General features: G+C 40.8%; 1 long non-coding RNA gene across 1 annotated transcript; it reads left to right on the top strand.

Moving 5' to 3' along the window:
* Positions 1 to 4713: 4713 nt before the first annotated feature.
* Positions 4714 to 10303, top strand: LOC144249073 (uncharacterized). Its single transcript, XR_013342138.1, has 4 exons — positions 4714 to 4778; positions 8662 to 8721; positions 8825 to 8963; positions 10223 to 10303. It is a non-coding gene; the product is annotated as an uncharacterized LOC144249073 (long non-coding RNA).
* Positions 10304 to 15808: the final 5505 nt, after the last annotated feature.

The raw sequence follows: 15808 nt of genomic DNA, 5'->3' as shown, positions 1-15808 counted from the left end.
AGATGAGATGGATGTTGGAGTCCTGTCCATGACACAAGGTTCCAAGTAGAGATTTTTTTTTTTAAAGTGAGCAGCACATTTACTAGTTCTTTGGTATTTTCTTCTTGCATTCATTTTTGTAAAATGTTAGTATTTAAGAGTTTATAGATTTTCTTCATTGAAGTATCAAAGCTATTCATAGGTTCTTCATTTATTCCTGGTTTGTAGAGATAAGACTCTTAGGCAAAAAAAAAAAAAAAAATATATATATATATATATATATATATATATATATATATATATATATTCATTCTAGCTTCAGAAAGCAGCATGTGAAACTCCTTTCAATAAGCTCCAGAAGGCAGTGAACCATGTCTGTCTCTTTCTTCTACTGTATATTTTATAGAAGGAAAAATGCTTGGTGATCCTGTATCAATCAGCATTCTCCAGAAGAATGGAACCAATGGAAGGTATATGTAATTACAAGGACATCTATCAGGCTGGCTTACACAGTCAGAGGCTGGATAGGTCAGAGAGCCCCACAAAGGCTGTCTACAGGCTGGAGAGCTGGGAAGATCAGCAGTTGCTCAGTCCAGGAAGCTAGAAGCTGGGCAGGGTTGTAGCTCAGTGGCAGAGCACTTGCCTAGTCTATGTGAGGCACAGAGTTCGATCCTCAGCACCACATACAAGTAAATAAATAAAACAAAGGTATTGTGTCCATCTACAACTAAAAAGAAGAAGAAGAAGAAGAAGAAGAAGAAGAAGAAGAAGAAGAAGAAGAAGAAGAAGCAGCTGCTGCTGCTGGTACTACTAGAAGCCTTAGAACCAGAAGGACCAATAATGCAACCCCAGTCCAAGGCTGAAGACATGAAGTCCTCTGGAGATTCCAAGTCCACATTCAGAAGCTAAAGAATCTGGTCTAATATTTGTAGGTGATGGCAGTACCCATTCAAGAAGCCTCAAATAGGTGCATGTGCAAACTTTCCACTTCTGTTTTTTGTTCCATGCGGATCCCCAGCATATTGGACAATATGGCCCACATTCAGGCAGGTCTTTCCCCTCTTGCGGATCCTTGTACCAATTGTCTCTGCAAACACCCTCACAGACACACTAGAGGTGTGCTTTACCAGTTCTTTAGGTATTGCTCAATCCAGTCAGGTCGACAACCAGGATTAACCTCACATCTATCCTATTCAACACATCTCCAATTAAAGTTACAGCTTTCTCTGGATCCAATAGACTGTTTCCGTCAATTCTTCTAGGCCCCCCAAATGACTTTTTATTCTTTTCTCTTTTTAGTTATCAAAACCATCATTGTGTTCTCAGAACTCTACTTTCATAAAATCTGATTCCCCTCTTTACATTCCATTAGTCTCAAAACCAATTTAAAATCTGAAAATTAGCTGGTCACAATAGTACATGCCTATAATTCCTGTGGCTTGGGAGGCTGAGGCAGGAGGATCACAAGTTCAAAGCTAGTCTCAGCAATTTAGAGAAGCCCTACACAACTTGGTAAGACCTTGTCTTAAAATAAAAAATAAAAAGGGATGAAGATGTTCAGTGCCCCTGAGTTAATCCTTGGTACAAAAAAAAAAAATCTGCAAACCACTCTCTTCTGCCTATACTTCCCTTTCTTCCCATTATCCCCCCCCCAATCCCAGACACCACAGAGTTAATTAACCTAGGGGGATATCAAGATGAACACACTGTGAGGAGAATAATTTTCATTCTTCCTCAGAATAATGGCAGAGGGCAACTTCCCTAGGTATGGACAAAAGGAAGAGACCAAGTAAGCTAAGATGTCACTCATAGAAAAAAAATGTCAGTTTCTAATCACCACTGACAACCCTCATATTTTATTACTATTACTTGTAGATACACTCATGAAAATTGGCATTATGGATGAACAGATAAAGAAAATGTGGTATATATACACAATAGAATATTACTCAGCATTAAGAGAAAAAAATCATGGAATTTGCAGGTAAATGGATGGAGTTGGAGAATATAATTCTAAGTGAAGGAAGCCAATCCCAAAACCAAATGCCGAATGTTTTCTCTGATATAAGGATGCTGATTCACAATGGGAAGGTGGGGGGGGTGGAGCATGGGAAGAATGGAGGAACTTTAGATAGGGCAAAAGGGAGGGAGAGGAAGACAGAGAGTTGGGGTTAGAAAAGACGGTGGAATGAGATGGACATCATTACCCTAAGTACATGTATGAAGACACGAATGGTGTGACTCTACTTTGTGTACAACCAGAGACATGAAAAATTGTGCTATATATGTGTACTATGAATTGAATTGCATTCTGCTGTTGTACATAACAAATTAGAATAAATAAAACACAAAAAGAGAGTCAATGTGCCTTCATAAAGGGTAGTGTGGAAGCATATGCAGAATACCTTACCCATGCACAAGCTTAGTGTAAGAGGAACTCCTGGTAGCAGAAGAAAAGGAGGGCAGACAATCTCCATGGCTTGCAGAAAACAGGTAGAGCTAACTATAACTAATCATAAGGCCCTTACAACCACAACACATGTTGTTCCAGAAAGACCTGTTACTAATGTGATCAAATATGAACTCCTTATTCTAGCACTCAACTTGACATCAAAATATCAAACCAGTCCCCTGAGATAGGATTTCTTACTCATTAACATGAGTCCTCAAGGGTGATCTCCCTCTAATCCAGATTTATACCTGGAATTACCTCTCCTGGACTCTCTCCTACCTACCTATATCCAAGGCCCATTTAAGCCCTACCTCCCAGGTGAAGACTTACATGAATGAAGGTCTCATTACCTCCCCACTTCTCTGACCTCCCCTGGCAGATACGGTCTGAATTCTCACCTGGCTCTTAATATACACATACACCACTTTTAGACATTTTCTTTGTATCTTCATGTCCCAGATAAAATCACTAGTTCCTTAATTTCAAGTTCTAAGGTTGTAATTACGTATAAGTCTAATGGCACCTACTTCACGACAGATGGTGAATATCAGCATTTCCTGATTACTGAGCCACTATCAGATGCTTGAGTTGGTAGAATGAAAAATGTCTCAGTTCTAGTGATGGTTAGTAGAAACTAGCACTTGTTTAAAGACTTCAAAGTGAGCATTCTCTGAGTAATAAACTCTGTCGTCAATCAGACACTTTATAGCTCCAAAGTAATGGGTCTGCTGGAAGAAATTCCAGACTCAGTACCTGGATTTCCAGAAGCTGATATATATATATATTGTTTTTGGAATTTAACTTGAGGTCTTGTGAATGTTCTAGCTCCCTTAGGAGCTAGAACATTCACAAGACCTCTTTCTTAAAGGAAGGTAATCACATGAACAGTACTTTATATTCCACTTACATTGTCAAATAGTCTTTGAACAACCTTGAGAGGTAGAGTGGTAAGTTATTAAAGACCAAGGGGCAGAGAAGATTAACTTTTTCCCACTCACTCTCAATTAAGGAACATCACATATTTTCTATTTCTTCTTGGATACCGGGACACTGATCATAGGATTTTATAATACCTGAGAACTTGGTCTCCAGAATGCCTAGACCTAACCAAAAAAAAAAAAAAAAAAAAGCTGAAAACTTCTTCCCTGGCATTCTGTAACCTCTCCAAAGCCCTCGTTCTCTCCTGGGCACCCAGTCTTTTACATCAGCCAAGTCCAGAGGTCTCAAGGGTCCCAAACCACCACCTTCACATGCCATGCATAATTAACGCTGCCAACCAGAAAATTACCTAAAAGCATGCGTGCCCTTATGCTACAGTTAGTAAACCAAGACCACTCAGGTTTTTCCAGTGCACAGCACTTTAGTATCCGCGAGGAGGCCTTCATTGGCTGGGTCATTTGGTGCTTTCCCGATAGCCCGGGACGCGGGATGGAAAGTCGCCACTATGAGGGGAGGCCTCCACCCCGACGGCTTCCTTTCCTCCTCCCTAATCCTCAGGCGGGCGTTTCCCCGCGCGGCGGCCTGGAGAGGGTGGGACCGCTTTTCCTTGCTCTACGTACGGGGCACAAGGACTGCAGTTTAAGCAAAGGGGACAGGGAGGCGTGGCTCTCAGGACTCCAGGGCTGCATAGAGGAGAGAGGAGAGAGGAGAGAGGAGAGAGGAGAGAGGAGAGGAGAGAGAGAGGAGAGAGAGAGGAGAGAGAGAGGAGAGAGGAGAGAGGAGAGAGGAGAGAGGAGAGAGGAGAGGAGAGGAGAGGAGAGGAGAGAGAGAGGAGAGAGAGAGGAGAGAGAGAGGGAGAGAGAGAGGAGAGAGAGAGGGAGAGAGAGAGGGAGAGAGAGAGGGAGAGAGAGAGGGAGAGAGAGAGGGAGAGAGAGAGGGAGGGGGAGAGAGAGAGAGAGAGAGAGAGAGAGAGAAAGAAAGAAAGAAAGAAAGAAAGAAAGAAAGAAAGAAAGAGGGAGGGAGGGAGGGATGGAGGAAGGAAAGAAGAAAAGAAAAGAATAGAAAAGAAAGAAAAGAAAAAAGAAAAAGAAATCCCTACACGGGAGCCACACTGGCTTTCCCTGGCCGCCCAGCGGCCGCACACTTTCTTCTCGCTTCAGCCGGCCGGCCGGAAGTGGGAAGGGGCCGCCGGCGAGCAGGGGGCGAAACTTGGTCTCCCGGCAACGGCCCCGGCGATTGGCCAGACCATCTGCGCCACAGCCAATGGCCAGGCGCTTTGCCAACGCTCGGCACCGCGACTGCGGCTGCGCGGGAGATTCAAATCGGCGGTGCTACTAGCTTTCCTTGTCTGTGGTCCTGCAGCCGGCCTGCGTCCTCTCGCCATGGATAACCCGGAAAATGTCTTTCAGTGAGTGTCCGGCTAGTGGATTGTGGGCGCCGCGAGCTCATGATCCCCGACTCTGGGCCCCTGAGGGGGCTGGGACAGTTAGGGCTCTGGCCCTCCGCCCCTGGGCCCTTGGCACGGACCTGCCTGTGTTCCTGGTCTGGGCCTCCCCTCGCCTCAAGGCTGCAGGCCACTTCCGAGTCACCGAGTAGAGGGTGGTACCACTGAGACCCTGGCGACTCGAGATCTGCAGCCACGCCGAGCGTTTAGGGGCCTTGCGGCAGCTTGGGAGGCCCTTGGAGGTCTTGCTGTTCCTTAAGGAAACCTATCCGCGGGCATGGGGCGCCGCTGTGGGAGGAGAGTGTCCAGTCCACCAAAACCCCGCCCTGCGTGTCTTAAGTCACTCATTTAAAAATTATACGACAGAGGGAGAGAATATACAATAGCTCTCTTACTCATAATCCTACTGCTCTTTTAAAAAGTCTTTAGTACACAGCACTTAAATGAAAAAAGTGCCTTGATTATTGTCGACTCATCTATTCTGTCCCGCTAACGGTTGTGTGACTTGCCCAGCTGGTGATTAAAAAAAAAAAAAAATTGATACGGTTAAATCATATGTGGCAGAAGTAAAACGGGTTAGTTTTACCAGATATTTGGGGATCACAAGACCGAGGTTGTCAATATACTCAAAACAAAAATCTTTTTAAGACTTTTTCTTTGGAAGTCCTATCCCTGTACCCCCATTTTTAAAGGGAAATATGTATTTCAGCCCTTATTTTGACTTACTAACGACTAATTTGCTCTAATGAACTGGTTGATTTGTTATTAGTGTATTTAAGCCATTTTCCTGGAGAATGTGGTTGGTGTGAACATGAACTACTTTGGGAAAAGGTTATGTATTACACATTTTGGAGGAAGAGTTCTGGCATTATAGGGATTTGTTCCTCTGTTATGAGGCATGAGAAAGATTCAAATTTACAAATAAACATTTTTAAGGTTTAAAAATAGATAATATATTTGTATGGTTTTAGAAAGATTTGGAAAGTATTCACTGACAATTCCTGTACCTGTCTACTCTCACCCTATCATATGTATCCTTTGTTTATTTATTTATTAGTTTTTTTCAAGTGATTCTTCTTAGACATATAAATACTTAACGTTATTAAAGTGTATGTATATGTATGTGTCTGCCTTCATCTCACATGAAATGTAGCAGAGCAACTCCGTTCTTTTTTTGCCTACGATATCCTTGGAGATTTTTATCAATACATAGCACTCTTTTTAAAAAAATTTTTTAGACAACTGTTTAATATTGCATATACCATAATTGATCCAAAAATCCTCAATGACAGACACTTGGGTTGTTGACAATATCTTGCTGTTACAAACAGTGTTGTAGTTAAAAAAAGTGTACATAATGGCAATGGTATTTTGCATATACCCAGATGTATCAGTTTTCTAGATTCCTGAAAGTGTTTTACCTGGATGAAGAGCAAATCCATCTGAGATATTGGTAAGATACCTACAAGCAAGATTTGAGTGTGCCTGCTTCCATTTCTTACCTGTATACTTTTGTTGTGTTTAAAATTTTTGTTTGCAAAATCTATTGATTAAGTTGTATCTTATTGACAGTGAATTTCTCTTATGAGAGAGGTTTAACATCTTTTCAAGTTTAAGAGCCATTTGTATTTCTTTGTGAAATGCTTTTTAATCCCTTTGCTCATTTAAAAAATTGGGTTTATAACTTTGCTTCTCAATTTTTAGAAGTCCTTTTGTTTTTCCAGTTTATCATTTCTCTTTTGACTTGGAAAGTTTTAAAAAATTTTGTTTATTTGACATGTAGAAGCATTTCATTACTATATAGTTGAAGTTTTCTGGCTTTTCCTATCATGGTTTCTGGATTTTTAGTCTTAAGACACAATGATTTCATTTGTCTGTGGAGGTGATAGCTAGAATATAATTTAAGATTCTCTACTTTCTGAGGGTCCTTAATTGAGTGTGTGGAATAAATTGACAATAAATAGATTAATAAGGGGAAAGGTATACAGATTTTATCCTGTGCAAGACCCTGGGAGCATCAAAATAAAAAACAGAAGGGAAATGAGGAGTTAAGGTGGACTTAGAGAAAATCGATCTGTTTACCTTGCTAATATGAATTGATGCAAGTTTTTCTTAGAATAGTTTTTCAGAGCCATTTCTGCCTGCAATTCTCTGACTATCCACCTTGAAATATGCCAAAGAAGTATTTTGAGGTGGGTGTTCTTGTCTCTTACCAAAGTATTCTTTAAAATCCCTTTTTCAAAAAAAATCTAATGATTTCTCAGATAGCAAACCTAGGAGACCTTCTCATCTTGACTCATACCCAGAACACAGTCCCATCAGGAAGTCCTTTCCTTTCCCTAAGAGAGGTGTCGGATTCCCCACATGTAGTCCAACTCACCACCAGTCACGGGGGTGTTTCAGTAGCTTCCTATCCCTACCATCTTCACATGGAGGAAGGAAGACTTTTAAAATGCAAATTAGAACTTCCCCAGCTTATCACACTAAAGCCACACTGGCTCACTTTCTGTTCCTGGAAGATGCTGGTTCCTGAAGTTCTCTCAGCCTTGACCATTTTCTCCCAAGATAGCTCTGTGGCTTTCTGGTGGTATCCCATCAGTGCCCTCAGATGCAGGCCTTCCCTGACCACCCTACCTGAAAATAGTAACTCTTACCCCTTCTATTTGGTTTGTTTTTTCTTCTTGGTACTTAATGTAACCTGCCGCAGTCTGGCTGGGCACAATTCAGGAGCCACTTGTCAAAAGAAACTAACTTTATTTTTAGAACTACAAACGCCAAGCAAAACAGCTCCTCAGGAAAAACCCTCAGAGCCCAACTGCCACCACCGGCTTCCACAAGCCTCCCCTCCCCACACCAACAACCACCTCCCACAATCCTCCTGCTCTTGAGGCCGATTGGCTAGGTCGCGTGGGCGGAGCCAAAGAAGTCCCCCAATGAGCAGTTCCGTAGTCTGAAGGGCAGGGAAACAGCCCAATGAACATGACCGCAGAGGAGCCAATCAGCTAGATGTTGCTGGGGCCACTGTGAGCCAATCATCAGCCGGCAGCTAGAAGTTTGCTGGCAGCTGGAAGTTTGTTGGGGCCCCTTTGGCTGTGGCTCTCAACAGTAACCTGACACTATTTAATTTCTTTTTGCTTGTTTGCCCCACTAGCACCTGAACTGCCACAAGAGTTTTGCTTTGCTTGGTTGATTTTTTTTTTTTAAGATGTGTTTGGGTATTTGGAAGTCAGGGAAACAGTTCTATGGGAATTCTAGTGACTGATTCATGAAAACTGCCAATCATCTTTTCTTCCTCAGGAACTTTGTGTTACATTGGGGCCCAGGAAATGAACTCTATCTAGAGTGTCCAGTTGTGGAATCTTGTCTATCCACCTGCTGGCAAGCCCTTATTGGATCTTATTCCAACTCAGTCTCCGCTGTGCTCCTGGAAAGCAAGAGAAGGGATCTGAGCAGGGTCTAGCTTATATCCCACTGTTAGGAGAAGGGGCAGCAAGTTTCCAGGCACTGACCCTCAGGGTGGTTAGCAACCCTGGGGACCAGGGACAGAAGCAGGAGACTCTGGGATAGAGCTAGGGATAAACTTTCCTCTGGAAAAATACTGACTGTTTTGAGTTTTTTGACCACCTCTGAGAGCTCTTTTAAATTTTATATAGCTTTTAGGTTGGTATTTAAGGTTTCTATTTTAAGGTATATAAATCACATATATATTATATAATATAATACAATATATAGATATATGATAAATATTTAATATAAACATAATATATGATATAAATCATATATAATTAAATATTTTGCTCTTATAAATTATCCATAATTTTCATGTGCATTCTTTTATTTGTTCTAGAATGTTTGAAGCCCATATGCAGAGCTACAAAGGAAATGACCCACTTGGTGAATGGGAAAGGTTAGCATTTGGATTTGGGGGGTAGGGGCATTGTTTTTGTTTTTTCCTTTAAACCAACTATATGTTGTACTATGGAAAATTAACATTATCCATATTTTTCTAGCTATATGCAGTGGGTAGAAGAGAATTTTCCTGATAATAAAGACTACTTGATAATGCTACTAGAACATTTAATGAAGGAATTTTTAGTTACGAAGAGATACCACAATGACCCAAGATTCATCAATTATTGTTTAAAATTTGTGAGTATACTTTCATATCGATAATCAAATCTGTAATCATGTTGAACTTTTGTTTTTTGACCTATATTTTAAGATCTTTTAGACTGCCTTTTATTTTAATTCCTTGTTTCCAGTCATAAATTTTTAAAAGTTGGATTACTAGAGATGCGTATAGCCTTGGCTCTGTATAGTGAATCATTGATTCAGTTTTTAAATTCTCCTTTATTTCAAGTTTGCACATGTTCCAACATGGAATAGAAACCAAAAAGTAAAAGAGGGTTTGTTGGGTAGGAAACGTGATGAGCAGGAAACTCCCAGGTGCCAGGAGAGCTCCAGGGAGTAAACAGTGGGGAGCATTCTGGCTCTCAGAAACTACACTTAGTACTAAGGGGAGAATGAAGGCTCAGGCCTGAAGATTGCATCTCTTCGACCTGGAAGTTAAAGGCTTGGAGATATAAAAAATCACGAGTGGAGTGGATAAGGCAAACATGAATTCGTTCACTGAATTACAGAGTTCTGGTTGGAGGCACCTATGGACCTTGAGCAAGCTCAGAGCAAGACACAAGTAATACTTCATGTGATGGGTTTTTATAGACTTACTGTCTAAGGAAATAGTTTGGGTAATTTGGGGGATATTGAATGGCAAGTAAAGGAATGATCCTAACTTAGGCTTGTGACCAGAGAACCATACACACCTTTGCCTACATAGTATATCCTCAAGCCTCCACAAATATAGAAAGGTGGAGGGCCAGCTAGATTCTGGGCTGACCCAGATTAGCAGTTCTGTGTTTTATTATTTTTGTTGTTTTTTAATTTATTTTGGTATTTATATATTTTTAAAATTTTTAGTTGACACATTATAATTGTTCACATTTATGGGATACAGTATCCATCACCTCATAAATTTATCATTTCTTTGTGTTGGGAACATTCATTCATAAATGCCAGTTTGGCTCTGTCTCCTGCATGCACCCCTTTATTTTGAAATATTATTTGCCAACCATAGTTACCCTACTATGCTCTAAAACATTAGAAATTATTCTTCTTATCCAACTGCACCCCTGTAGCTCTTAACATCTTTTTTTTAATATTTATTTTTTAGTTATTGGTGGACACAATGTCTTTATTTTACTTTATATAGTGCTGAGGATGGAGCCCAGGGCCTCACACATGCTAGGCAAGTGCTCTACCTCTGAGCCACAGCCCCAGCCCAGCTCTTAACATCTTTCCTCCACCCTTGCCTCATTGTTCTTCTGTGCTTTTCTTCTGGGTTCCTGTAGGCTGAATACAACAGTGACCCACATCAGTTTTTTGAGTTTCTGTACAACCAGGGGATTGGAATCCAGTCATCTCCTCTGTACATTTCCTGGGCAGGGCATCTGGAAGCCCAGGGGGAGTTGCAGCAGGCCAGTGCTGTGTTTCGGAGAGGAATTCAAAACCAGGCTGAACCTCAAGAGCTCTTGCAACAGCAGTACAGGTAGCTTCTACGTACAGCTCCTCCTGGCATTTCCTACTTGGAGAGGAAATGTTTGCTTTTACATTGTATTGTTATCTATTTTATGGGGAAACCTTGTGGAAAATTTGGTCACTACAGAGTAAAGAAAAGAAACTGCTCAGAAATGTTACCGTTACCTACTTTCCATAATTATTACATTTGATCATGTTTTTTCTGTGCTAAGGACTTTTATAGGAGATTCGAGTTAGCTAAATAGTTTATCCCAATTATTATTATAAGTTCTCCAAAAGATTATTTCTTACAGAATCTTAGTAGATGATCTCACCTATGAAATTAAAAGTAATTCTTCAGTATCACCTAATTTTCAGTCTTTCCCCATCATGTAAAATGGTTTTGCTACCATTAGTTTGTTTGAATTAAGAGCAAAACAAGGTCTAGCATTTGGTTGTGGATCTCTCCTCTTTTTAGTATGCACTCTTGCTTGCATTACTCCCCAATGTCAGGCTTAGGAATTGCATATAATTCCACAGAGTTGATGTGTAAAAATGCTGTGAAGTGGCCCATTTGAGATGTCCTCACAGAGCATGGGCAGTAATGGATCTAGATACCTTTTGAATAAGCTTTGTACTTTCACTTCTTTCTCCCAAATGTTAATATTCATTTTGTTCCAAATGGGTAAAATAACCAAAGTAGGAGTCCAAACACTATTATAACATTTACAGACTTGAGGAATTTTTTTAATATATGTACATCAGATATGAAAATATTCCTAGCATTTTGTCTGACTATATTACTTCAACCTTGGTCTTTATTAACATATAGTAAGCTGTTACCTTTAATTTCTACTTTAATACAGTATATATTAGACTGTAAACTTAAAATCTATACTAATGCCTTTTCTATCATTTAGTTATTTCAGACACGTCTCACTGAAACCCATTTGCCAGCTCAAGGTAAAATAATACTTTCTGCACTGTCAGATTGTTGGTAATTTAGTTACTAATTTTTGCTGATTTCTTTTCCCTTTAAAAAGCAAATCCTTCTAGTATTTAATGAAAACTAAACTATACTGTCTCAGGTACTGGGGAAGACACTTTGGTAATAATGCACTTTAAAGGAGACAAATCTACTTGATGATTACACTCTATTTTGGGGATTTAAAAAACAAAATCAAAAAGAGATACTCTGAACTCCATCTGTTCTGAATTGAATCAAATGTATTTGATGGCAACTTTAGGAAACATGGCAGGGCTTTATTTCCCTTAGAAATAAATGCCACATTTCAGCAATTTGCATTGACTATCCTATCCTGATTAAATAACCAGTTTTACAGTTATTTGGGGGTACTTCTTGAACATTTTGATTTGGTCAGAAATTGTCTCTAAAATACTTACTTACAAAATATTTTAGTTCCATTTTCTGAGACAGTGTGATTGAATTGATTTATTTCTTGTGCTGCTTACTGCAAGATCAAGGGGATGTATTGTGTGATAATTTTGGTTACTGTGATTTTTCTCTTATTTCTCCTTATTTTATCCTGTTTTCCCTTATAGCTAGGACCTCGGAACCTCTGCATAATGCTTCAATTTTAAACCAAATGGTACCATCAAAATCAAGTCAAGGAAAGAACTCAGCATCTATCTCTAAGAATCAGGTAATGGTGACTATTATAGGTTGTACAGAAACTAGGAGTGGTATTGAACGGTCCTCCTGGCTCCTTTCTGTATCCACCTTGGCATCTCTTTTCTTTAACCTTGTTTCCTGTGACTTAACATCCATGTCAGCTTCCCGTTCCCATGTCAGCTTTCTGGGCCCGTGGCCATCTACCCTAAATTTATACTCAACTCACAAATATAACTTGTTATGGGACCTAAGGGCCCCCTCCATACAACCTCTCCTGTTCACTTCCTCCCCAGCAGTTTTTCTCCTACCAAGATCCTCTTCCTCCTTGTTCTGCTTCCCTCTTTCATAGGCCCAGGATTCCTACCTTGATTCATACCCAATTGGAGCCAGTTTAAAAACCCAGAGCTTCAGCTGTTGGCATCCACAACCTCAGTAATACCAGAAGAAATTTTTAATGGATTTTTTTAAAGGTTTATGGGCTCTTTTTGTTGCAAAAATTATACTACCAATGATGATGCAAACTAAAGCTTTAGCTATTAACTGAAATTTTACCAAGAACATGTAGAAATCTACTGGAGATTAAGAAGCCTTTCTACTCATATATTGTCATATTGATTTATGAGGTAATTTGTGTAAAGTTTTCTTTTCAGTAAGTTAATGCTTCTGTTTGTTTTCTGTATTTTAGGGTTCAGAAGTGTCTGGAGCAATACCTTCAGCTTGTGATAAAGAGTCAAATATGCAAGTACAATCATTGCATAGTTCTATTACTTAGTTTCCTTCCAGAATTATTTCCATACACTGTTGTAAGTGATGTGTTTTCCCCTGTAGGGAACAAAGGGTGATCGTGATTTCTAAATCAGAGTGCTCTGTGCCCTCATCTTCAGCAGCCAGAGCTGATGTTCAACAGGTCGTTATGTATTGGAAGGAAAAGCTTATTCATGGAGAATCAGAATTTTCCTTTGAAGAACTGAGAGCCCAGAAATACAATCAACGGAGGAAGCATGAACAATGGGGTATTTGGTCTTATAGTCTTATATTTTGAATTGTTTTTATGTCAATTAAAACAATGAGTAATTACATTTTTGGTCAAATAATTGACTATACTGAAAGACTTCAAAAAATGTCTCTAGCTCGTCTTGTCAGAAGCCTAGCGGTCTCTGTTAAACACCAGCGTAGCAGCTATGTTTGTTCAAGACTTGTATTCACCTATTGACAGCCGAGCCCATGGCTGAACCAGCCCTGAGCTAGATATTCATGCCAGTGTCACCTTAGCCTTAGTCAAATAGTATTTTAAATGTTTTCAATATTATCTGTATGGAGTTCAACTTCTGTATATAGTTATTCTAAAGCTGTAAATCGTTTGTACTGTGAAAGCAACTGAAGTTCAGAAGAGATTTTCCAAGTTCTGCACTTACTACAAACAAAACATGCTGAAGGAGACCCCTGATCAAAGTGTTGTCTTAGGGGTTAGGGTTAGGGTTAGTTATAGAGACTGCAGAGTAGACTGAGATTTGCTCCCTACAGGGAACAGGGTGTGCCTTAATACCAGCGTTTGCACTTGGCTCTTGCTATAACCATGTGGAAGATGGACCCTTGCTCTACTCGGGACTTTTATACTGTCTATAGTGTTGGACCATATGTACTCTGTGAGCCTTTTTTTTTTCTCATTATTTTTCATATTTGGTCAACAACAAAAAGTCAGTCAGTATTCTTGGAGGATCCATTTTGAGTTATGTGAAGTCAATTTGGTGTAGACTCTGAGCTCTGCATTTCACAGAGGAAGACCTGAAGCCCCCACAAGGGGGAGCCCGAGGGCAAGAAGCCATACTGCTGTCCCCCAGCGTCCCACCTGCCTGCCCTTGTTCAGACCCTCCACCCACTTAAGGCAGCAGGACAGTATTCTGCTCATTTGCATGTTACCCACTCACTCAGTGCCCTTCACTCTGCCCTCAGGCCATCCCCTGACCTCTCAGGGGTTAGAAGGAAATTCTCCTTCAAAGAATAGCCTGACATTTACAAGAAACAGCCTCCTGGGAGACATCCTGCCTGGGAGACATCCTGCAGCTACCTATCTCCCTGGAATATCCTGCAGTTATCAGGATCATCAGACATCTTGCAGCTGGCAGTTTTACCACCCATATCCAGCAATTGCTGATTAGAGAGCTTCCCCATCCCCTGTGTGAACAATAAAAGTTTGCAGCTTGATCAGAACTCCTCTCTTGCTGTCCTCCCTCGTGTCTCTTGTCCCTTCATTCCTCCCCACCTAGGTTTGCTGCCCACGTTGATGTGTCCTGCCGGTCCTTCTCCCCACCTCCAAAACGTATGAAGCCGATATACTTCTTCTTTTTTTAGTACCAGGGATTGAACCCAGGGGTACTTAAGCACTGATCCACATCCCCAGCCCTTTTTATTTTTTTATTTTGAGACAGGGTCTTGCTAAGTTGCTTAGGGCCTCTCTAAATTGCCGAGGCTGGCCTTAAACTTTCGATCTTCTGCCTCAGCCTCCTGAGTGCTGGGATTACAGGCATGCACCGTGGCAGCTGGTGAAACCCATGTACTTCTACCTGGGCCCCGACCTTCTTCTCCACCCACCTGACTGCCTTGTCCTTTCCCACGAACTCTCAAACCCATGGCCTCGTCACGCTCACCCTCTAGCCCAGGCCGAAAAGCAGGTGTGTTTTCTCAAACCACTTGGACCCACTTGACTGATGAGCCAATGGTCCCAAGAGCTGCTGAATGCCTGGGGTCCTATGTCCCCACCACCCTGTCACCTCTCTCCCACTTGGCCAGTTCCCAACTCAGTTAAAGAATGAATGTCCAGTGACAGCATATAACTTAAAGAAATGTCATCAGTGGATGGAATTGAATGTGTATGTGTTAATCCAGAAGATTCAGCAGATAGGACAGACCAAAGAAAATCAAGACCGTAGTAATTTTTTGTTAAGAAGGAATTTGTACCCATCTGCCATGTAATGTCATAGTTTAGGCATCAGCAAGCTCTCATTAAAAGGTCCAATAGTAACTACATTAGGCTTTTCAGGCCATCATCTCTGTCAGAACTACTTGATTCTGCCATTAGGGCATGAAAGAGGCCATGGAAAGCACATGAATGGATGCGCATGGCTGTGTTCCAATAGAACTTCATTTATAAAAACAGGGAGTCCCACTTGGCCAGTGGACTGTGGCTGGCCCATCCTTAGTGTAGACCACACTGCCTGCCTCATACTCTCTTTATTAACAAGTATAAGACATTACACAATGTACACATGTGTCAAAACATCACAGGGTACCCGATAAATATACACAATTTTATGTTATTATGTATCAGTTAAAAAGTAAAGATTAAGCTGTCGGCTGAGGGTGTGGCTCAGAGGTAGAGCTCATGCATGAGGCACTGGGTCGGATCCTCAGCACCACATGAAAATAAAATAAAGGTACTGTGTCCACCTATAACTAAAAAAATCAATTTTTTTAAAAAAGGAAAGATTAAGAAAACATTTGAGACCACAAAAAGTAGATATCACTAAGGAAAAAAAAATTATAATTCTACTCCACCCGTTTTTTCTGCCCTTATATTTTATGCTTCTCTGTTTAACACTGGATTCAAGTTCCAACACTCTGGGTGCTAACAGGATTCCTGTGTCAGCCTTGGAATCCACAAGTCCTCACATCTGCTGACCCAGTGGGGACATGGGACGCTCCACAGCACCCTTTCCCTCCTTCACCTGTTCCGAGGTGAGACCGAGTGAGGTGTGTAATTGAAGACCTGTATTATTAAAACTGTCTT

The sequence above is a fragment of the Urocitellus parryii genome, chromosome 11, assembly GCF_045843805.1.
Source record: "Urocitellus parryii isolate mUroPar1 chromosome 11, mUroPar1.hap1, whole genome shotgun sequence".
NCBI classification, from domain to species: domain Eukaryota; kingdom Metazoa; phylum Chordata; class Mammalia; order Rodentia; family Sciuridae; genus Urocitellus; species Urocitellus parryii.
This window is presented reverse-complemented; position numbering and strand designations above follow the sequence as displayed.